This window comes from Pongo pygmaeus, chromosome 2 (assembly GCF_028885625.2).
Source record: "Pongo pygmaeus isolate AG05252 chromosome 2, NHGRI_mPonPyg2-v2.0_pri, whole genome shotgun sequence".
Classification (NCBI taxonomy): Eukaryota; Metazoa; Chordata; class Mammalia; order Primates; family Hominidae; genus Pongo; species Pongo pygmaeus.
The window spans coordinates 135208511-135232931 of record NC_085930.1 but is presented as its reverse complement, the minus strand read 5'-3'; the positions used below and the strand labels follow the sequence as shown (position 1 = coordinate 135232931).

Genomic DNA, 24421 nt, shown 5'->3' with positions numbered 1-24421 from the left:
CTTGTAATCCCAACACTTTGGGAGGCTGAGGCGGGTGGATCATGAGATCAGGAGATCGAGACCATCCTGGCTAATACGGTGGAACCCTGCCTCTACTAAAAATAGAAAAAATTAACTGGGCGTGGTGGCTGGTGCCTGTTGTCCCAGCTACTCAGGAGGTTGAGGCAGGAGAATTGCTTGAACCTTGGGAGGTGGAGGTTGCAGTGAGCCAAGATCGTGCCACTGCACTCCAGCCTAGCAACAGAGTGAAACTCCGTCTGAAAAAATAAATAAAATAAAATAAAATAAAACAATTTAAAATAAATAAAACTCAGTGCCTTATGAATAATGGTTACTCTTCTCATATTTATTAGATTATCAGTTAAAGAATTAGGGTGACCAATAATATTTCAATCCTAGAGTCTTTTCTCTTAAACAGTTTATCAGTTGCTGTTTGTACACATATTCCCTCAGCACATTTCTAGACCCACTATCTGACATCCAAATTCCAGCAGCTGCAACTATTTGCGTGAGTACTTTCTTTCTTTAGTTGAGATCATTCCCCTTGAGTGTCAGGTGCTTGGAAATTAATGCCCCTCTGAGCATCCTTCAACAAAGGTTGGTGGATAACTCTGAGGATATGTCCCACATTGGCTCCCAGACTTCCCCAGTGGAATTAAGCTCCAACTGACCCAGCAGGAACTTGTTCCGTAACCCTCTATTGGCTCTCTAACTTTTGTCTCTTTCCCCGTTTCCCTTCTGTACTTTCCTGGAATCATCGCCCTAATAAATTATTTGGACTTGAATCCATGTCTCAATATCTTCTGAAGGAAAATCCAAACTAAGAGAGTTTGCTTCATAGAAAGAACCCGAATGAGTCAAGCCAGTGAGTGAAGACATGTACACAGGTGTGTCCATGCATAGACATTAAGACTTCAGTGTTAGCTTCTGTCTTTTTGGTCTCTTAAATACTTTTCTTTTATATATTTCTAACAGCAGTTTGCTGTCAAAAAGCTGAAGGAGATGCATAAAGCATCTTCAATCCAAGACAAGATCTAATAATAAGCATAGTTTCAATTTCAGCACACCTTACCTACCCCCCAAACTTGATTGTACTATACACTTTACCAGTCTCACCCCACGTCCTGTTGCTGGTCCCAAGACCTTCCCCTTGATCTGTGCCCTTATGGCTGAGAGGACCAGTGGGTAGAGTAATTTCAATTTAAATACTTTAGAGGCACAAATTATTGAATTACAGGGTGTGTCAAAAGCACAGTTACATTGTTAACTTTGCATGACTGACTGGTGTCTAGTTTCTCTGATTTTGACTGGTTTCTGAAATGCATGCATGACTTAAAGTCTTCTTTAGGTCTTTGCTCAAATTTGATCTTGTTAGTGAAACTTTTTCCGAAAACACCTTCAGAATTTTAAATTCCAAACCATCCTCAGTCCTCTCTACTCCCCATTTCATTTTCATTCATAGAACTTGTTTGCAGTGGACATTTTCTATGTTGTTCTTTTATTTTGTTACTGTCTGTCTCCCTAATCAAGAAGTAAGCTCTATGAGGACAAGGATTTTTGTCTGTTTTATTCACACCTATGTTTCTAAAGCACATAGGAAGCATTCAGTCTATATTTGTTGAATAATCAAGTGAATAGATTTGGATACTGAATACCATATATGTTAAAATAATCATAGCTACACATTCAGAAAATATGAAAGGCTGAATAGTTGGTTGTACTTATAGCCAATTTTTTATTTGTTAGACCCTGGAAACCTGAATTCTGGCTGGAAACTATAGTCATTTTAGAGGTTGAGAATCTTCCTAACATCCTAACATGGATATTGAAATTGGGCAGATTAGCAAAGAGGCAATTTCTGTGGTTTATTAAATAATTGATGATTTTTAAAGATTTTATAAACTTCCTTGTACTTTAGTATTTTCTAAGACATTCAAGAATTCCCAAGTACAGCAAATAAGCAAACAAATACAGGTTGAGTATCCCAAACCTGAAATGCAATCCAGAATTTTAGACTTTTTGAGTACTGACATGATGCTCAAAGGAAATGCTCATAGGATCATTTTTAATTTCGGATATTTGGATTGGGGGTGCTCAACCAGTAATCCAAAAAAATCTGAAAACTGAAACACTTCTTGGTCCCAAGCATTTCAGATAAGGGATTCTCAACCTGTAACAGCCAACAACAACAAGAAAACCTCCTCTGTTAACCTTTTACATGCAAGATTTCCTCTTTTGTCTTTATTATGTTACTTTTATGGTCTGATTTATGAATTTCCTCCAGCAACCTGTTGAATGCCTCATAATAAATAACGGTGCAGCAAAGTCAGGCTGCAATGGTTACAGGGAATAAAAGAGAACAGAGAATCCCACAACCTGGTATTATTCATCATTTATCACTATTTCATCGTGGTGCAACTGCTAGTGTCAGAAGCATACATGAGTACACATTCTTTTTGTGCAAAATCATGGACAGCGAGAGATTAAGCATTCCATTTGCACACTAATGAATCAATTAAAATTTACTATTTAAGTGATAATTAAGAATTATCACTTTTCTTTCCTGATCCTTATTTTTTTTCCTTTTCTTTTCTTTAATAGCTAGGACCCCAGTAAAATGTCAAACAGAAATAATGATAGCTCACCTTTTCTTGTTCCAAATAATCACTCACCATTAAGTGTGATGTTCACTGTACCTTGTTTGTACAACCTTTTATCTGGTTAAAAAACAAAAAGATTGTTTCTATACTTATTTTGCCAAGTTTCTTTTTTAAATATAAATTAATGTTAATTTTAGCAAGGTTTTTCCAGAATTTATTTTTTTTAAATTGGGTTATTGTATTAATTTATGTGAGCTTATTTTCTAATATTAAAGCACCTTTATAAGCTTGAGATAAATGTAACTTAGTCATCTGTTTTATCCTTTTATGTACTGCTGGATTTAGTTTGCTAATATTTGGTATAGAGTAGTTTCGTCTAACATCATGAGAAAGTTTGTAATGCAATTTTCCTTCCTTGTTCTGTGCTCGCCATGTTTGGGCATCAAGATCATGTTAGCTTCATAAAATGAAGAGTGTGTCTTCATTTATTGCTTCTCTAGAAGATTTTGTTTATTGTTGAAATTACTTGTTCCTTGACTGTTTGGTAGAATTCACCAATAAAATCATACCACTACATACCTATTAGAATAGGTATAACTTTTTTTTTTTTTTTGACAAAATGACATGCTAAGCACTGACAAGAATGTGGAGCAACGGGACTGCTAGCGGGGGTTCAAATTGATACAGCCACTTGGAGGAACACTTTGGCAAATTCTTACAAAGTTAAACTTACACTTCCCATGTAACCCAGAAATCCCACTTCTAAGTACTTACCCAAGAGAAATGTAAACATATGTTCACACAAAGAGCTGTATAAGAATGTTTATTGAAACTTTATTCATAATTGACAAAAAAAAACTGGAAACAATCCAATTGTTCATCCACTGGTGCATAAACAAATTGTGCATCCCTACAGTGGCATATTCAGCATTAAAAAGGAATGGACCAGTGATATACACAATGACATGAAGAATCTCCAAACCTTTATGCTAAATGACAAAAAGCCAGTCTAATGGCTACGTGTTGTCTGATTCCATTTGTATGAAATTCTGAAAAAGACAAAGTTATAGGTTCAGAAATCAAGTCAGTGGTTACCAGGAGCTGGAGTAGGGAGAAGGGAGTGTACTACAAAGGCATGTAAGGGAACTTGTGGGGGATGATGGAAATATTTGTATTTTGATTGTGGTAATAGTTACATGACTGCCTGTGCATACCAAAACATATTGAGCTCATACCGAGAAAGTATGGATTTTACTCTATACAAATTATATCTTAATACATCCAATAAAAAACAACCCCAGGACTGCGGTTACTTTACAGGAATATTTTTTAACTACTAATTTAATATTTCTAATTATGGGATTATTCAGGCTTTTAAATTCTTCTAATGTTTTTTCTAGGAATTTGGCCTGTTTTTTAACTTTTTGACATAAATTATGTAATATTTGCGGAATACGTAGTTATGTGTTCCTTTTCATTTCTGAGTGCTTATTTGTGCCTTCTCTTATTAATAAATCTGAAAAGAGATTTTCACATTGTATTAAGATTTATATGTAACTACTTTTTTGGTTGCTTTGATCCATTCCATTCTAGAATTCACTTGTTTTCTGATTTGTTATTTTCCACCTTATCTTTTTTCTTTTAATTTATTTGTGTTTGTCAACTTCTTGAAATAAATCTTATCTTGCTAATTTGTAACTTTTCTTATTTTCTAACATAAGCATTTAAGACACTACAAGTCCCTCTAAATACTACTTTTGCTGCATCTCACAATTTTTATTAGGTAGTATTTTAAAATTCTTTATTTCTAATAATTTATAATGTATACTGTAATTTCTTCTTTGATTCTTGGTTTACTTAGAAGTATGTTCCTTAACATTTCAACTTATGGAATTTTCATAGTTATCTTTTGATTATTGATATCTAGATGAATTGCATATTGGTGAGAGAATGTATTCTGTTTTATTTCAGTCCTTTGAACTATGTTGATACCTGCTTTATGGTTCAGTATATGATCAAATTTTATAAATGTCATATAGGGTAAAAAATGATGTAGTCAGTACATATGCTGGTTGCAGAGCTTAATATATGCTTATTTCATCAAAATTACTACTTTTTTGCTTGTATGGCTTTATATTTACTGAGGGGAGTATAGAAATATCTCTCTATGAGGGTGGATTTACTTTATCAATTTTTTATTTAAGTGATGTATTAGATCCTTTCAGATTTAACATCCTATGCCTTGGTGAAATGAAACTTTTTAAAATTATGATCTGACCCTTTTAAAATCTAGTAATACTTTTTACTTTGAAGTCTGTTTCATCTGATATTAATGTAATTAATTACTCTGTTTTCCACTTATGCCAATGTCTTTTTTTTCCTCCATATTTTTCTCTCTGGTTTGCATTTTTTTTTTGCATATTTTTCTCTCTGCTTGCATTCTGGATAATCTATTTTGTCTTATCTTTTAGTTTTTGTCTCTTGACACACCTGCAGGGTCTATTGGTTCTACTATTAAATGTATCCATTAAAAATATAATTTCAATTTTATTTTCAGTTTATTGAAGTTCTATTTGGCTCTTTACAAATCTACTTCCCATTATATTTTTATCATATTATAAGCCTCCTTTTATTTTGAACCTTATTAAATATATTTATTGTACATTTTATGTCTAATGCTATACTTCTATAGCTTCTGTATTTCTAAAATTGTTTAGCTTTTTTATCAGTCTCATGCTATGGGCCTGGTTTCCTTGCAGGGTTAGTAAATTTTAACTGAAAGTTGCTCATTTCCCTTGGAACTTTATCTTTGGAAATGTTTTGAGGTCTCGGATGAAAATAGTATCTTATGTAAAGAGCTTGTATTTATTTTTGTTAGGTGCTTGAAGCCATTACCAGTCCAGGACCACTTTAAGCTGAATCTTCAGTTGAAAATGTTCAGATTACCCAGTTAGTAAGAATTTAGGCTATAAACTTTTAGCAGCTGACTTGTGATTATGAATTCTCAGGAAATATATTTTCCCTTTCTGCCTAGCACCAAGATTTAAGACAGGCAATATTTTGGATGCTTTGAAGTAGATGGGATTTTATTACATTAAGTGTTTAAGCCTCGGTGGAATTAGTATGGGAATCTTTTTGTGGACCCCTCATCCTGGGTAGGCTCTAGGCTTCGTTTTCTCCCCCTGAAGTCATCCTACCTTGTGAAAAGCCAATGGTTAAGTGTGTCTGGTTTGGTAAATGATTTTGAAGAGAAAATTGGTTTTGGTGCCTTTCTTACCTCTCTAGGGTCTCCCTTCTGTCAGTTTTAAGCCAGGAATGTTCACGCTTTTGCTAGATCATGGATGCTTTTCTACACTTCATTCATCGTACTTTAGTTGTTTTCAGCAGATGCGCCAGTCCTTTTTCCCAGTTTTCTCTGTACCTGAAAATGGAAATAATAAATCATTTCTTTTCAAATTCCAGACGAGTGATGGCAAATGAGTTTTATCCTAAGTACTAACTCCAGTTAATTGGAAGAAGTTGACTACAGTCTTTAGTTGAGAAGGGTTCTGACTCCTTGTTCAGACTCAGAGGATAAGAATGCTATACTTTTTTTTGTGATGTGTTGGACTGGGCTAATGTGGAAAGTGAGGATCGAAGTGGCATATATGCAGTGTTTTGTTCATCCACAACCCAATTCCTGATTCTTTTGAAGCTTCCAGAGAATAGTCATTGGACTGTTCCTATGTTGTTCTTGATTCTGAGTTCCAGACTCGGTGAGTAGCAGAGTCTTCCTGACACATTTTATTTGAAGCTTGCAAGGTTTTAGTATTTGAATAGATTTAAAAATTAAAGGGAAAAAATTAAGGAGCCTATCAGGGAATTTCAGTGGGCCATCAGATCAAGGGTAAAGCAGCCACATAATGTTTTAGATGGTGCCATGCACGGATAGTACAATCTGATTCCATTTGTCTTCTATATTTTCTTCTTTTCAGTTCTTAAGACCTGCTATGAAAAATAAATAAGGATTTTGAAGTTATCCATGGACTTTTGGAGGTAATATCTAGTAAAATTTTTGTGTGGTTACATTTTTGGGAGATGCTATTAACCATGATTGGGAGAAAGGCTAAGGAAAGATTTACAGGAAAATGAAGGTGATGGTAGTGGGCAATCAGAAAAGGAAAAGTTTGAGTGTCATTGACTTAGGTGTTGTCAACTTGATTATCTACAGTAGAAATCAACCAGTATTCGACCAGGATATGTCTACCTTATCTTTGTCAAAAATTGATTCATCACATTTCAAAATCAAATGGCTTGTCATCTGGAGATCTTAGTACAAATAGAGCTCCTGTTTCTGATGAGACTTTTCTGTTTTTAAATGGCTGTGTTACTAACAACCTTCTCATAATCTAATAATATTAGTAAGTACCTAACATAGGTCTGGAATTGTTTCGGAATCTTTGCTGATTGCATAGCAAAGAAAATACAGGACTTTTCCTTATTTCAACATTAGCAAAAAGATTTTTTTTTTAAATTAAGATTTTTCCATTGTGGTAGGACAGAAGCAAAAGTCTTTATAACTAGTATGAATAGACACTTTTGTTAGCTGAGTCTATTCAATACTGATACGGAAATTATTGGTAAATTCAGATTAGGAAACTGAAGATACAATCAAAATTAAAGGAGAAAATATGAGAGAGAGAGAGAAAAAAAATGTGTGTGTGAGAGAGGTGATCAAACCCTTCCATGGCTATAAACTACTTAAAAAGGAATTGTTTCCCCCAGCTCTGGAATTTACCACTTCTTACCTTGTAAAATAGCCCCTTCTGTTATCTTCTCTCCAGAATCTCCTTTTATCTTTCCTGCCTTTCAGCATGGAAATAAGCTCAAGCCTCTTCCATATTAAAGATATATAAGCAAACAAGCAAGCAAAACTATGTCACTTGACCTTAAATTCTCTTCTATTTCATGCTTGATCTTTCCTATAACTTATTCTAAATGAGTATATCCTTATTGTCTTACTTCTTATTTGTATGCCTATCCACAGTGATCAGCTTCCCACCTCTACCACCACATTAAAGTCCTCTGCCACCAAGACCACCAAATGGTCTTCCTAAATCCAGTGGACTCATGGCTCTGTCTTGATCTTGCTTCACTCTCCTCTTCTCTAAGTCATGCTGGACGTGCCCTTTTCAAAGACCTGATAACCCCACTGCCTGCACTAAATATTTTCAAAGTGGTTCCATTCAAGGGAGCAATTTCTTATGTTCCTAGTTTTCTCAGACTCCATTTGTTGTCACTGCAAGCAGAAAAGAACCTCTTAGTGTAGTTTCCTCATAGTCAGGGTTGAGGCCACTGAATCAGTTTTTAAATTGCTGCTTAAATTTTATTTGTTACATTTACATATAATTTTTAAAGATAAATTAAACCATAAAGCTCATAACAAAAGCCAACAGTCTTTTATCTCATCTCTTCCAATACAGCTGCTCTCAAAGGCAACCACTTTCACCCCTTAATAGTTGTTATTTTACATTTAATTCCATATTTTCAGATAACATGTCTTTACATGTATTTCCTGATTTTTCAGTTTTGGACATTTTTTACTGAGTTTATACTGTGATAGATGAGGATTTATGTCCTGTACTTCCTTTCTCCCTTATTGAGGCATCAAATCAATGTTCATCATTATTTACATTTTAGTGTTTTTCAAATAGTTTTCACTACAAGACCAAAAGGTATCACATAATTCAATTTTCTTACTTTTATCAGGTTTATTTTCTCAAGCAAATAATTGTATAATATGCTTGCATTCTTGCTTTGCTTGTACCTATCGGTAATTCTTTTTCAACATGCCAATGGAAACGTACAACTACTCTCAATACTTTTTTCCATTAGTTAAATGAATCAGGTGTTTGTATCTATTTTTAATTTTTTAAAAATTTTCTTACTGTGTTTATATAGTATTTAGCTCTCTCTGGGAACCTTTCATCATGTTTCTCTAATTCTGATATATTTTTCTTTAGGACAAACACACTCATCCTGGGACTTCCCTTCACTCTCATCCAATGAAAATTTTTTTCTTTCTTGAGTGTGATGCTCTGTTTTAGATGTAGCACTATTTTCAAGTGTTCTCTTGGTTTTGATGGAGAAGAAAATAGAGGAAGTATAAAGGAAATATAGAAAGTATATTTTACAACTTTTTCTATTTCTGATGACATGCTTATTCTACTCTGAGACATGATTGATGATTGACAGAGCACAAAATTTATGTTAGAAGTTATTATTCTCCAGATTTTTAAAGGTATTGTTTCATTGTCTTTCTGCTTCCAGTATTGTTAATGAGAAGTCCAGAATCATCATGATTTTCAGTATTTGATATGTGACTTGTTCTTGCTAGAACCTTATGGTGAGTACCTTGCTTTGGATCACTTTTCGTTCATTGCATTGGGTAGTGGGTAGGTGTTTTTACCCTGGTGCCTGGTAGGAGAAGGGAGCTAGTGGATGGATTTTGTGCCTATGGTTTATCTTAATCTCCTTATTTTTATTCTTAAGCTTCACCCACAGGTTTTTGAATCTGGAAATTCTCAGTCTCAATTTTTTCACAGATTAAATTTCTGTTCTCCTGCACAGTGTTCATCTGGTTATATGAGGTGGGGAGAGAGGGACCAGGGATCTCGTTGAATAGTATTGAGACTTTGGATCAGTTCTCTTATTTTCAGTTTTGTACTTCACCTTCCTTTCACCTATACCTCCAAATCTGAGTTTTCTTGGATTCTGCAAGGCAAAACTGTTTGCTCCTCTTTGGTATTCTCCTATACCTGAAGGATTCATTTTTCTTTTCTCTGCTAAATTAATAACAACTTGCTGTAGACTGACTATCTGTACACCCCCAAAATTTATTTGAAGATATAGCCTCTAAGGAAGTAATTAAAATTAGAAGAAGTCACAGGGTTAATCCAGTAGAATTAGTGTCCTTGTAAGAGGAGACACTAGAGAGCACACACACTTAGGAAAAACCATGTAAGGATGCAGTGAGAAAACCCCTACCTATAAGTTAGGAAGAGAGCCCTTACCAGAAACCAAATCTCCTAGAACCTTAATCTTGGACTTCTAGCCTTCTGAAATGTGAGAAAATAAATTTCTGTTGTTTAAGCCACCCAGTCTGTTTTAGTCCATTGTGCATTGCTAAAAAGGGATACCTGAAACTGGGTAATTTATAAATAAAGGAGGTTTATTTGGCTCATGGTTCTGCAGGCTGTACAAGAAGCATGACACTGGCATATTGTTCTGGCGAGAGCCTCAGTAAGCTTTCAATCATGATGGAAAGGGAAGGGAGAGCAGGCATGTCACATGGCAAGAGAGAAAGCAAGAGTGAGGAGGAGGGGTATCACACTGTTAAACAACTAACTCTTTTGTGAATGAATAGAGCAAGAACTCACTCACTACCTCAAGGGAGGACACTAAGCCATTCATGAAGGACTCACCCCTGTGACCCAAATACTTCCCACCAGGCCCCATCTTCAACATTGGGGATCAAATTTCAACATGAGATTTAGAGGGGACAAATATCCAAACTATATTACATGGATAATATTTTGTTATGTCTGCCCGAGCAGACTAATACACAACTCCTCCCATGTACTTTCCATTGGTTGTTTCTATGTGGTGCTGTCTCTATTTATTGTTGCTTTCTTTTAAGATTTTTTTGTTACTTGGAGTTTATAGACTTTATTTTTCTCCTTTACTATTATTTTATGTGGTACTTATTTGGAGGGAGCAGAAATAAATATTGTTATGGTTAATTTTGTCAACTTGTCCAGGCCATGGTACCCAGAAATGTTTTCTAGGTTTCTGAGGTTTCTGTGAAAGTATTTTTAGAAGATTAACATTTAAGTCAGCAGGCTTTGAGTTAAGTAGATTACCCTCTGTAAAGTACGTGGGCCTCATCCAAGTAGTTAAAGGCCTAAGAAAAAAGATTGACCTTCCCTCAGGAAGGAATTCTGCCAGTAGACTGCCTTCAGGCTCAAACTGCAACCTTGGTTCATTTGTGAGTCTCCAGCCTGCCAGAGTATCCTCCAGTTTCCAGAAGTGTATGAGCCAATGCCTTAAGTCTCTCTCCGTTTCTTCTCTCTTTTAGATGTTTCTTTACTTATGATAGGGTTACATCCCAATAAAACCAAATAACTTACAATATTGTCAACTTACGATGGTTTTGTTGGGACGTAACTTCGATACAATTTGAAAAACATACTGAATGCCTATCACTTTTGCACCATTGTAAAGTCAAAAAATTATAAGTCAAGCCATTGGGGGACCACCTGAAAATATAAGTCTATGTATGTATTTATGTTTTACATAGTTTTGATTTAACTGGAAGTCACATCTTACCTTCCTTTTGTATGATAAAGATGTCCGTTCTTCCTTATTATATTTGTTCTGTTTGTTATATTCATATAGCCCAATTTTTTACATCAAAAGTGGAATATTTAATTTTTTTTAGTCTAAAAATATGTCCTGAAGATCATTCAACGTATAGTTATTTTTCTCATTCTTTTTAAAGGCTGCCTAGTACTTTATTGCATAGATGTCTCCTAAAGATGGACATCTGGGTTGTTTACAATCTTTTGCTACTATAAAATTTTCTGTAAGGAATGACTTTGTGCATAAATAGGCTTGTTTTTGCCAGCTTACCTTAGGGACAGATTTTTAGAAGTGGAGTTACAAGATCAGAAAGGTAATTTATATGTAATTTTTCTCCCTCCATTGGGCTTTTACCATTTTATATTCCCATCAACAAGATAAAAAACTGCTATTTTTGCACAGCTTTCTAAGGGGAGTAAGTTGTCAATTATTATCTTATTTATTTATTTATTTTTTTTTTTTTTTGTCGGTCTGGTAGGTGAGAAGGAGAACCTCGTGTAGTTTTATTTTAACTTCCCTGAATAGGTGAGGTTGAGTATCTTTTCATATGTTTGAGGAGGTGATTTTACTTCTTATTCTGTAAGCTGTCTGTCATGTCTTTCCTCATTTATTTATTAAGTTGTTCATTCCCTTCCTCAGGTTTTAGGAGTCCATGGCATACTAAATTTTCTTTAGTGCTTTTTGTTTTTTATATTTGCTGTCTTTATTTTTTGCCTTTAGAAACATTTTATGTAATAAAATTTACCTATCTTCAGTTATTTATAGATTTGAGTCATAGAAATAATTTCCCCATTCCTAAATCATAAAATCCTCTTCTATTGTTGGTACAGTTTCAAAATTTTTGTTTAGTACTGTAGTCTGAATGTATGCATTATGTATATTTGAGATAACATCTACTTTATATTTGCTTATTTTCAAAATGACTATTCAATTAACCTAATATTATTTATAAACATTCCCATCTTTCTTGCACTGATTTATGTTGACATCTTTAGAAAACACTTCATTCCCACTATTATTTGTATCTTTTTCTCTATTTGTCTTTCCATATATTGATGCAACAATATTTACTATACTGTTTTAAATATAGATGTTTAAAAATTTACTTTTAAGTTTTAATATCTGGCAGAGCTGGTAGTCCTATACTGCTTCTTTTTGTATTAAAGAAATATCCAGTGGCTCTTATTTCAGTAAACCTTTAAGCAAGATTGACTTAAATTTTGTCAAATGCCTTTCCACATGTGAATATGATCATATAATTGCTTTCCTCAATTCTATTACTGTAATACATTATTTTAGAGATTTCCTAATATTTGACAATCCTTGTATTCCTAGAATGAAATTCTCACTTGTTCATATGTATTGTTTTGTTTGTTTGTTTGTTCTTTTTTTTAAAAAAAAAACCTTTTTATCAGAAAATAACTTCAAATTTACTTTTTATTGTTGTAAAAAATAATGTGCAAAACATCTTTCTACTTCTAATTAAGCTTTTCAATTTGTTAAGATGTTACTGCATTCTTGTATCATTCTCTCTGTTTATGTTCATTTCTGTCCCTCTTTCTTTCTGTACACACACACATAAAGTTGTTTACCCACACAAACCAACTCTCTCTCTCTCTCTCTCTCTGTCACACACACACACACACACACACAGTTTCGGGAACCATTTCAGAGTATTATATTATGTCTCTTTACCCTTAAATACTTCAGTGTGTATATCCCATGAACAAAAAACATTCTCTTACATAACCTTATTGTCGTTCAGGAAAAATAACATTAATACTGTTATCAAACTTTTCTTCAAACATTTGGTATAATTCACTAGTGAAACAATGTGGGCCTGTGCTTTTCTTTGTGGCAATTTTTTGTTACTAATTCCACCTCTTTATTTGTTATTAACCTATTCAGATATTCTATGTCATCTTGAATCAGTTTCAGCAGTTTCTGTCTTTTTAGGAATTTTCCTATTTTATCATAATCTATTTTTTCCATACAATTATTTACAGCATACCTTTATGATCTTTATTATTTATGTAAGGTGTGTAGTGATGTCCCCTCTTTCAATCCTGCTTTTAATAATTTAAATCTTTGCTCGTTTACTTTTGGACTTGTAGCTAAAGTTTTGTCAATTTTGTTGATTTTCTTCAAACAGCCAATTTTTTGTTTCATTGATTTTCTACTTTTTTCTATTCTCTATTTCATTAATTTCCACTTGAATCTTTATTATTTCATTTTGTATCCTTGCATTAAGTTTACTTCCCTTTTCTTTTACTGGTGCCTTAAAGTGAGAGGTTGGGTTATGATTTAAAACTTTCCTCTGATTCTATCAGGAATATGGTGATTCATTAGGGAATAAGGAATATCTTGGTCAGCAAGATGCTGGAATAGAAGGTTCCACCAGTTGTCTCCCCACCACCAGCACACCAGTTTAACACCAATCTACACATAAAACACTCCTTGATAGGAATAAAAAAATCAGGTAATCCCTGTAGTACCTTGTTTTAACTCAGCGTCACTGAAAGAGGCACAGAAGAGAGAGAAAAAACTGTCTTAAATCATTGATGACACCCTTGCCCCACATCCAGCAGTGGTGCCTGCATGGTGTGGAAAGCATTGCTCGGCCCTGGGTGCGGAAGAACCTGTCAATTGTGAGGCATGAAACTCAGTGATGTTCTATCAGGGCAAAAAGGAAAACCAGAACAAACTCAGCTGATGCCTGCCCACGGAGGTAGCATTTAAACCAGCTGTAGCTGGAGGGGAATCTCCAGTCCCAAATTTAAATTCCTCCAAACCTTGTCATTATGAGCTAAAGTTCTCAGAGTCTGTAAGTAAACTTGAAAGGCAATCTAGGCCATAAGGACTGCAACTCATATGTGAGTCCTAGTGCTGAACTAAGCCTAGAGACAGTGGACTTGGGAAGCACGCAACCTATTGAGACACAAGCTAGGGCAGCTAAAAGTGCTGGCATCACCTCTCCCAAGGCTGCACAGCTCATGTCTCCAAAAGAGACCCCTTTCTTCCATTTGAGGAGAGGAAAGGGAAGAATATGGAAGATTTTATCTTGCAACTTGGATACCAGCTCAGCCGCAGCAGGATAGGGCACCAGTCAGAGTCAACAGGCTCCTGTTCCAGGCCCTAGCACCTGGATGACATTTCTACATACACCCTTGGTGAGAAGGAAACCCAATTCCTTGAAGGGAAGGATCTATTCCTGGCATCATTCATCACCTGCTACCTGAAGAGTGCTTGAGCCCTGAATAACCAGCAGAAATACTCAGGTACTACATCGAGGGCCGTGAGTGAGCCTCTGAGACTTGCCAGCTTTGGGTGAGACTCAGCCTATTACTAGCTGTTGTGGCTGTGGGGCAAAACTTCTACTGCTTGAGAAAAGCAGAGGGAAAAGTAAAGGGGACTTTATCTTGTATCTCAGGTACAGAATGGCCACAGAGGGATAGACTACTAAGTGGACTCTTGGGGTCCCTGATTCCAGGACTTGACTCTTGAATGGCATCTCTAGACCTGCCCTGGACCAGAAGGGAGCCCACTGCCCTGAAGGATAATTCCCAGGACAGGTAGCATTCACAAGATGACCTAAGAGTCCTTGGGCCTTAAGAGAACATCAGCAGTAGTCTGGCGGTACTCCCCATGGCCTACTGGTAATGGTAGCTATGGGGTGAGGCTCCTCTGCCTTTGGAAAGTGGAGGGAAGAGTGGGAAGGACTGTGTCTGTGGTTTGAGTGCCAGATCAACTGCAGTACAATAGCATACCACATAGACTTCTAAGGTTTTTGACCTTAGTCCTGATGGCACCTCTGGACCCACCCAGGGACTGGGGAACCTCACAGCCTTAAAGGGAAGGACACAGGCCTGGCTGGCTTTGCCACTTGCTGATTGTAGATCCCCAGGGCATTGAGTGAACATAGGCAGCAACTAGGGAGTTGTTACAGTAGACCTTGGGTAAGACCCCATGTTTTAGTCATTTCAGATCTGATCCATTTCAGTCATAGTGGTGGTGGTGGCTACAGTAGTGCATGTGTCACTCCACCCCCAGCTTTGGGTGGCTCAGAACAGATAGAGACTCCATTTGTTTGAGAGAAAGTAAGGTAAGAGAACAAGAGTCTCTGCCTGGTAATCCAGAGAATTCTACCAGATCTTGTCCAAGACCATCAAAGTGTTACCTCTGTGAGTCTGCAAGAACCACAGTGTTACTGAGCTTGGGGTGCCCCCTAAAGCAAATACAGCATAGATCACAACACCCAAGCCTTTTCAAATATGTGGAAAGCCTTCTCAAGAATGATGGGTGCAAATAAGTCCAGAGAGTGAAGACCACATTAAATAGCTAATTCTTTTTTTTAATTGTTATTTATTTTTATATATCAAATTTGTCACAAACTAAGGGAAGAGTTAACTGTGTTAACTATGCATGCAGTTTTGTCAGTTTCTCAGAGATATTTTTTGTTTGAATTTTTTGAGTTTTTATTACTTTTACACTTATTATTTATGTTTTAACCTTCAAAGTCTCATTGCTTTAGGTATAGTCATGCATTGCTAAAGGATGGATATGTTCTCAATGCCCAGACACCAAGAACATCCAGGAAAATATGACCTCACACCAGATGAACTAAAAAAGGCACCAGAGACCAATGCTGGAGAAACAGACATGTTACCTTTCAGACAAAGAATTTAAAATAGCTGTGTTGAGAAAAATCTATGAAATTCAAGATAGCATAAAGAAATAATTCAGAATTATATCTGAATTATTAAATTAAATGTGTTATTAAATGAAATTATATCTGAATGATTAAATTAAATAAATTAGTAAATTAAATGAAGAGATTGAAATAATTTAAAAGAATCAAGCAGAAATTCTGGAGCTGAAAAATGCAACTGTTATATTGAATAATGCACCAGAGTCTTCCAATAGCAGAATTGACCAAGCAGAAGAAAGAATTAGTAAGCTTGAAGACAGGGTATTTGAAAATACACAGTCAGAGGAGACAAAAGGAAAAATAATAAAAAATAATGAAACACACCATAGGATCTAAAAAATAGCCTTAAAAGGGCAAGTCTGAGTTATTGGAGTAGGTAGAGGAAGAGATGGGGCAGAAAATTTATGGAAAGGGATAATAACAGAGAACTTCCCAAACCTAGAGAAAGATATTAACATCCAAGTACAAGAAGGTTATAGAACATCAAGCAGATTTAACACAAAAAGACTACCTCAAGGCATTTAATAATCAAGCTCCCAAAGATCAAGGATAAAGAAAGGATCCTAAAAGCAGCAAGAAAAAAAGAAACAAATAACACACAGTGGTGCTCCAATATGTCTGGCAACAGGCTTTTCAGTGGGAACCTTACAGGCCAGGAGAGAATGGCATGACATATTTAAAGGGCTGAAAGGAAAAAACTTTTACCTAAGAATAGTATATCTGGTGAAAATATCCTTCAAACATGAAGGAGAAATAAAGACTTTTCCAAACAAACAAAAGCTGAGGGATTTCATTACCACCAGAGCTTTCCTATAAGCAATGCTAAAGGGAGTATTTCAATGAGAAAAAAAAGGACACTAATGAGTAATAAATAATGACCTGAAGGTACAAAACTCACTGGTAATAGTAAATATACAGAAAAACACAGAATATGATAACATTGTAACTGTGATGTGTAAACTAATCTTATCCTAAGTATGAAGGATAAATGATGACCAGTGAAAAATAATAACAACCACTTTTCAAGCCATAGACAGTACAATAAGATATAAATAGAAACAATAAAAAGTTAAAAACCAGGGAGACAAAGTTAAGGTGTAGAGTATTGATTAGTTTTCTTTTTGCTTGTTTGTTTGTTTATGCAAACAATGTTATGTAGTTATCAGGTTAAAATAATGGGTTACAGAATAGTATTTGCAAGCATCATGGTAACCTCAAACCAAAAAATATACAATGGACAGACAAAAATACAAAGCAAGAAACTAAGTCATATCACCAGAGAACAATAAAGGAAGACAGGAAGGAAAGAAAGAAGGAAGAGAAGACCACAAAACAACCAGAAGACAAATAACAAAATGGCAGGAATAAGTCCTTACTTATCAATAGTAATATTGATCATAAGCGGACTAAACTCTCCATTCCAAAAACACGGAGTGGCTGAATGGATGAAAAAACAAGACCCATTGATCTCTTCCCTCCAAGAAACACACTTCACCTATAAAGACACACATTGACTGAAAATAAAAGAATGGAAAAAGATATCCCATGCTAATGGAAACCAAAAGAGAGCAGTAGAAAGTACAGACAAAATAGATTTCAAGACAGAAACTATAAGAAGAGACAAATAAAGTCACTATATAATCACAAAGGGGTCAATTCAACAAGAGGATATAACAATTTTAAATTGTTTACATTTTAAATATGCATCTAAACCTGGAGTACCCAGATATATAAAGCAAATATTACTAGAGCTAAAAGCAGAGATCAACCCTCATACAATAATACCTGGAAACTTTAACAACTCATTTTCAGCATTGGACAGATCTTCCAGACAGAAAATCAACAAGGAAGCATCAGACTTAGTCAACATAATAAAAGCCATATAGGACAGAAACACATATAGTATCATACTGAATGGGGAAAAACTGAAAGCCTTCCCTCTAAGATCTGGAACAAGACAAGGATGTCCATTTTTACGCTGTTATTCAACATAGTACTGCAAGTCCTACCTAGAACAATCAGACAAAAAGAAGAAATAGAGACCATCTAAATTGGAATGGAAGAAGTCAAATTATCCTTGTTTGTAGATGACAACATGTTTGGAAAAACCTAAAGACTCCACAAAAAACTATTAGATACACAAGTTCAGTAAAGTTTCAGTATCCAAAAATCAACATATGAAAATCAGTAGCATTTTCATATGCTGAGAGTCAACAATCTGAAAAAGAAATTTAAAAAGTAACCCTATTTACAGTAGACATAAATAAAGTTAAATATCTAGGAATTGACTTAACCAAAGAAGTGAAAGATTTCTATAAGAAAAACTATAAAACACCGAGAAAAGAAATTAAAGAGAACACCAACAAATGCAAAAATATCCCTGTTCATGAACTGGACGAATCAATTATTATTAAAATGCCCATACTCCCCCAAACAATCTACAGATTCAATGCAATCTTTATCAAAATTTTAATGAAGTTCCTCACATAAATAGAAAAAACAATCCTAAAATGTATATGGAACCACAAAAGACCCAAAATAGCCAAAGCTATTCTAAGCAAAAAGAACCACATTACCTGACTTCAAATTATACTACAGAGCTATAGTAACCAAAACAGCATGGCACTGGCATAAGAACAGACACATAGACCAAGGAACAGAATCTAGAACCCTGAAACAAATCCACACACCTACAGTGAACTAATTTTCAACAAAGGTGCCAAGAACACACACTGGGGAAAAGACAGTATCTTCAATAAATGGTACTGGGAAAACTGGATATCCATATGCAGAAGAACGAAACTAGGCCCCATCTCTTGCCACATACAAAAATCAAATCAAAATGGATGAAAGATTTAAATCTAAGACCTCAAACTATAAAACTACTACAGGAAAACTTTGGGGAAACTCTCCAGGACATTGGTCCGGGCAAAAATGTCTTGAGCAACACTCCACAAACATAGGCAACCAAAGCAAGCATAGGCAACCAAAGCAAAAATGGACAAATGGGATCACATCAAGTTAAAAAGCTTTTGCATAGCAAAGAAACAATCAACAAAGTGAAGAGAGAAACCACAAAATGGGGGGAAATATTTGCAAACTATTCATCTGACAATGCATTTATAACCAGCACACAAGGAGCTCAAACAACTCTATAGGAAAACAATATAATAATCAGATTAAAAATAGGAAAACTATTTGAATAGACACTTCTCAAAAGAAGACATACAAATGGCAAACAGGCATATGAAAAGGTGCTCAACATCACTGATAATCAGAGAAAAGAGCATCAAACTGCAATGAGATATCATCTCACCCCAGCTAAAATGGCTTTTATCCAAAAGATAGGTAATAACAAATGCTGGCAAGGATCTGGCAAAAAGGAAACCATGGTACCGTGTTGGTGGGAATGTAAATTAGTACAGCCACTGTGGAGAACAGTTTGGAGGTTCCTGAAAAAAACTAAAAATAGAGCTACCATATGATCCAGAAATCCCACTGCTGCCAGGTATATACCCAAAAGAAAGGAAATCAGTATATTGAAGAGATACTTGCACTCCCATGTCTGTTGCAGCACTGTTAACAATACCTAAGATTTGGAAGCAACATAAGGGCCTATCATCAGATTAACTCATACCTATACACAGTGGAATATTATTCAGCCATAAAAAAGCATAAGATTCTGTCATTTGCAACAACATGGATGGAACTGAAGATCATTATGTTAAGTGAAATAAGCCAGGGACAGAAGTACAAACATCACATATTCTGACTTACTTTTGGGATCTAAAAATCAAAACAGTTAAAATCATGGAGACAGAGAATAGAAGGATGCTTACCAGAGGCTAAGAAGGGGTAGTGGGGTGCTGGAGAGGAGAGGAGGATGGTTAATGGGTACAAAAAAATAGTTAGAAAGAATGAATAAGAACTACTACTTGATAACACAACAGGGTGACTATAGTTAATAATAACTTAATTGTACATTTCAAAATAACTCAGAGTATAACTGGATTGTTTTTAATACAAAGGATAAATGCTTGGGGGATGGATACCCCATTCTCCATGATGTGATTATAATACATTGCCTGCCTGTATCAAAACATCTCATGAACCCCATAAATTTATATACCTACTATTTACCCTGTAAATTTATATGCCTATTATGTACCCACAAAAATTAAAAATAAAAAGAATAAAAATAGAAAATAATTTTTTCCTCTTTTTAAATACAACATTTACAGCTATTAATTTTCCTCTAAGCACTGCCTTAGCTGTATTCCTTAAGTTTTGGTATATTGTATCTTAATTTTTCGTTCATCTCAAAGTATTTTCTAATGTCCTTTGTGATTTCTTTCCTGACCCATTTTTTAATAGTATGTTTCATTTCCACTTATTTATGATTTTCCTATATTTATTTATGTTATTAATTTCTATGTTATTACATTGAGATTGGGGAAATAATTCGTATGATTTCAATCATTTAAAATTTATTGAAGCTTGTGTGTGGCCTAGAATATAGTCTATCCTGGAAAATGTTCCATTGTACTTGAAAAGATGCTAATTCTTTAGACAGAAAAACTCTCCAGATAGAAAACATATAGAAGGGTGGGAATTGGTAAGGTAAAGTGGAGGAAGACACAGCTTAGTATTTTTTGTAGTAGGGGATACAGAAAAGAAGGAAGAAGAAGTTCGCTATAAGCTCAGATGCATCAATAAGGTGGGCAAGCAAGAGCAAGTTGTGGGACTACAAACAGGAGGAAATGGGCTGGGCATGGTGGCTCACACCTATAACTACACCACTTTGGGAGGCCAAGGCAGGAGGGTCACTTGAGTTCAGGAATTTGCGACCAGCCTGGGCAACATAGTGAGACCTTGTCTGCTTATACCTAGCTTCACCTTAGCTAATACAGCATTTTTTTCTGTCTTCTTGTTCATCTTAGCAATGAAAAACATAAGTCCAGTGGCACCAAAAGAAGTACCATGAAAAACGATGGCTTTACTTTGACTCTTTGTTCGCTGGTAGATAAGCAACTGGCTGTTCTATGCACTGCAGGGAAAGCCGTGGAATGTTTCAAAAGACCACAGAATGCTCATTTCCAATAAGCAATGGATAAAAGACAAAAATTGGCTTGGGAAGGTAATGTGTGCCTGTAGTTCCAGCTACTTGGGAGGCTAAGGTGGGTAAATCACTTGATCCTTGGAGTGCAAGGCTGCAGTAGGCCATGATTGTATCACAGCATTCTGCACTCCAGCCTGGGCAATAGGGAGAAAGACCCTGTCTCAAACAAACAAACAAACAAACAACAACAAAAAGGAAAAAACAGGAGAAAATTTGATGGAAATCTCTATTTGGAAGAGCTAACCTCCCTACCTCCCACTACAGCAAGCAGATCCCAGGTAGCCCGCTGTTTATCTCCAGGTTGGATACTGGAGCTTTTTAAACTCAATAGTCCCAGATAAAAGATATTTGCATCTGCTTGCCTGTTCTGCATCTAGCATTTTATGATTCACTACCAGAAACTCAAAAGCTGCTTTAAGAGAGCTCATACGGACTTTCCTGAAACAATAAGGAGCACCAAAAGAAAAAACAAAACTCAACCCTCCATGTGTGGTCCAACTTGCAAGGAGTCGTTTGATTTGCTTGCACTGTGCTCTCTATCTACACATAAATGTCACTTTCTCAGGGAAATGGTATCTAGAGGCCCCCCATGTGTTTTGACCCAACACTCCAACACTTGAAAACCAAGTCTCTGAAGTCTAGTTGTTCAGGTTCCAATCCTGTCTTCACTGCTTACTATATTGCATTTTCCAGATTCCCTATGGTTAAGTTTGGCCAGTTAATGTGAGTAGAAGTAGTCTGTGCAACTTTAAGACCTCCCATGCATGCCCTTTCCTCCATTAAGCTGGCTGGAATGGAGTCAGTCACCAAGTTGGACTTGGTAGCTTCAAGATGGAAGGCACTTGAGTCTGTTGGTTAGTGCTTGGAAGAATGTTGTCTGCTTCCTAGAAATACCTAGCTTCACCTTAGCTAATACAGCATTTTTTCCTGCCTTCTTATTCTTCTTAGCAATGAAAAATATAAGTCCAGTGGCACCAAAAGAAGTACAGTGAAAAACGATGGCTTTACTTTGACTCTTTGTTCCCTGGTAGATAAGCAACTGGCTGTTCTATGCACTGCAGGGAAAGCAGTGGAATGTTTCAAAAGACCACGGAATGCTCATTTCCAATAAGCAATGGATAATAACAACAATAACAGTAATACCATTAATGGTAATAATAATAAACATTAATCTCTCTTCAGCAGGCCCTAAATGTCACTCAGTGGCCTAAGGGCCATTATGACTCCGGTGTGACTAGGCCCCTCTGTGGCCTTTTCTAAGGCAGAGGAGTTGTAAGGTGGGGGACAAAAACCTCTAAGCTTGGTACACAATAGAACATAACCTCCTTCTCTCCATTGATTTTCATAAGAAGCCACTGGAGATCTGTCAGGGCAAAAGCTTTCTACAGAGCCTCCTAGAATGACAACGCCTGATGCCTAACACTTTTACTGGAGAGCGCCCGGCAGGCATAATGAAGTCAGTAATTTTTCCTGCTTGCAGCCTTGAATTAGGGAACATGGTAGAGCTTTCTAGGCTGGTGAAAAAAAGTACCACAGAACTTTAGAAAAATGGTAACGCCTTATTAAATTATTTGAAATCTCTGGAGTTGCATCTCTTTTATGGCTCCAAATTGGTATACCTATTAACTTAGAGTGTTCAAATTTTTCTTAAATATTATTGTATTTAAGACATAATGCCATTCCCAAACTGCACATGAATTACAGAGCATCAGGGAAAGAGAGAGAGACTCACCATTTCCAGGCTTAAAAACCTTTACCACAATTAGTAGTTAGTAGCTTTCAGAAACATTTGCTGGATAAGTAACCACGGTCAAATCACATAATTTTACCCCACCCCCTCCTCCTCTCTTTTCTTTTATTCCAGGGTTTTGAGTGCTGGTCTAAGAGCTATAATTTCATCTTTAGGCATATTTCTGCAGGCATCTTTAATGAGGCATTTGATTTGTCCAGTCCTGCTTCCCTGAATTCAGCCATTTAGGGATTTAGGGTTGGGAGAGTGTGAGAAAAAGGCAACATGGAATACCACCATGATGCTGAGAAAATACAATCTAAGGATTCAAAGAGATCGTGAATTATCTTTTTTCCCCTTTGGGCAGGGCTACATCTAATAGCATTCTAGATAGATAATTTTCCATTTTCAAATATTTATTGCAAGCCTATTGTGTGCCTTATATATTTTCAGCATGAGAGGTACAAAAATGATTTTATCCTATTTTTTGAAAGCTTTCAGATATGTAAGAATTCCAGTAGTTTATGAACTCAATCTAGGAGTAATTAAATACCCTACTTTTATTATTTAGCAACTTTGGACCTGAAAATAGGAACAAAGGAAAAGACACAGTTTATAAAAAACTGAAGTTTCGCCTATCTTATTCACTTAGTTCTGGACACCCTTAGTATGCACTTAATAAGTATTTGTCCTATACTTAAAAACCTTATGGGAAAGAAAGACATTTAGATAATTCTGTAATAATTGAAATAAAACAGTTGTGCTGAAATAAATAAAATATTTATAAAAAATTAAATATTTCTATACTGAAAATAGGAATTGTTTTCATTGTCTGACTGTGTGTGTACAGAGTCACCAATGGGTTACTTTGCTAAAATTTCTAAGTGGAACTTGAAGCTCATTGTGTCTGAGAAACAATGTTATTAGTGGTAGTTAGGTCTCTAATCTATTCCACAAAATCCTGTAATACAGCTTCTTAATGTATTAAGTACTTTTTTTTCCCACAAAATGGATATGTTTTTAAGTTAAGTAAAAAACATTGTGTGTGTGTGTTTGCGTGTGTGTTTTTTTTTACTTAACTGTTACTTGTGAACAGTTACTTGAGGAAAGCAAGTTTAATTAGGAAGTATATGAGGATATAAGTGCATATGAATTCAGCAGAAATTTGGAAATGGACTTTTCAGCCCTGTTACTGGCTTGAGTAGATAAGAGCATTTGTTTGTTTCATATTCTTTTTGTGAGGGATCAGTGGACAATAGGATTCCTACCTTAAATGTATTTTGTTTTCCTTTACTTTATTCTGTTATGTTGGTAGAAATACCCTTTTATTTATCAAGTAATATTTTTGGTTTACCAATGAAATAAAAGGCAGAAAAATGAAGAAAAAAGAGAAAGCCTCTCTGAGAAGAATAGGAAATGATTGGAATTAAGAGATCAAGATGAAAGAAAGAAACTACGGAGGAAGTCAGAGTAGTAAGTGATGAAAATAGTCAAATGTCCAGTGTTTGCACCCCATCTCCTAAGGGAGCAAAAGAACAGTAGTAGAGAAAAGAACCTACTGAAGTGACTGCTGGAAACACTCTAGGTAAGCTCCATTGGAGACTGGTCAGCAGGGCCATGTGCAAAAAGGAAAGTGCATTCAGTGGGAGAAGATAACTTGTCTGAGAAATGAATGGCATTTGCCATAAGTGTGGCTTATAAGCTCATTGGGGGGAAAAAAAAAGAGATCGTTTTGCATTTTTTCTTTGAAGGTTGACAGAGCTTACTGTTCTGAGTGCTGGCTTCCCTTACCCTAGAGGAAATAAGACGCCTTTAGTTTGTTAAGCTGGTGACTGAGGACTGTATTGCTCCAAAGCTAGAGGTTG

The 24421-nt window shown here is 35.7% G+C and overlaps 1 long non-coding RNA gene across 1 annotated transcript in view; it reads left to right on the top strand.

The window, feature by feature from the left end:
- Positions 1-8985, top strand: part of LOC129033464 (uncharacterized) — a 30729-nt gene extending 21744 nt beyond the window's left edge. Inside the window, exons 2-3 of the long non-coding RNA XR_008501586.1 lie at positions 6575-6635; positions 8910-8985. This is a non-coding gene — a long non-coding RNA (uncharacterized LOC129033464). The remainder of the gene's footprint in view (positions 1-6574; positions 6636-8909) is intronic.
- The last annotated feature ends 15436 nt before the right edge of the window (positions 8986-24421 follow it).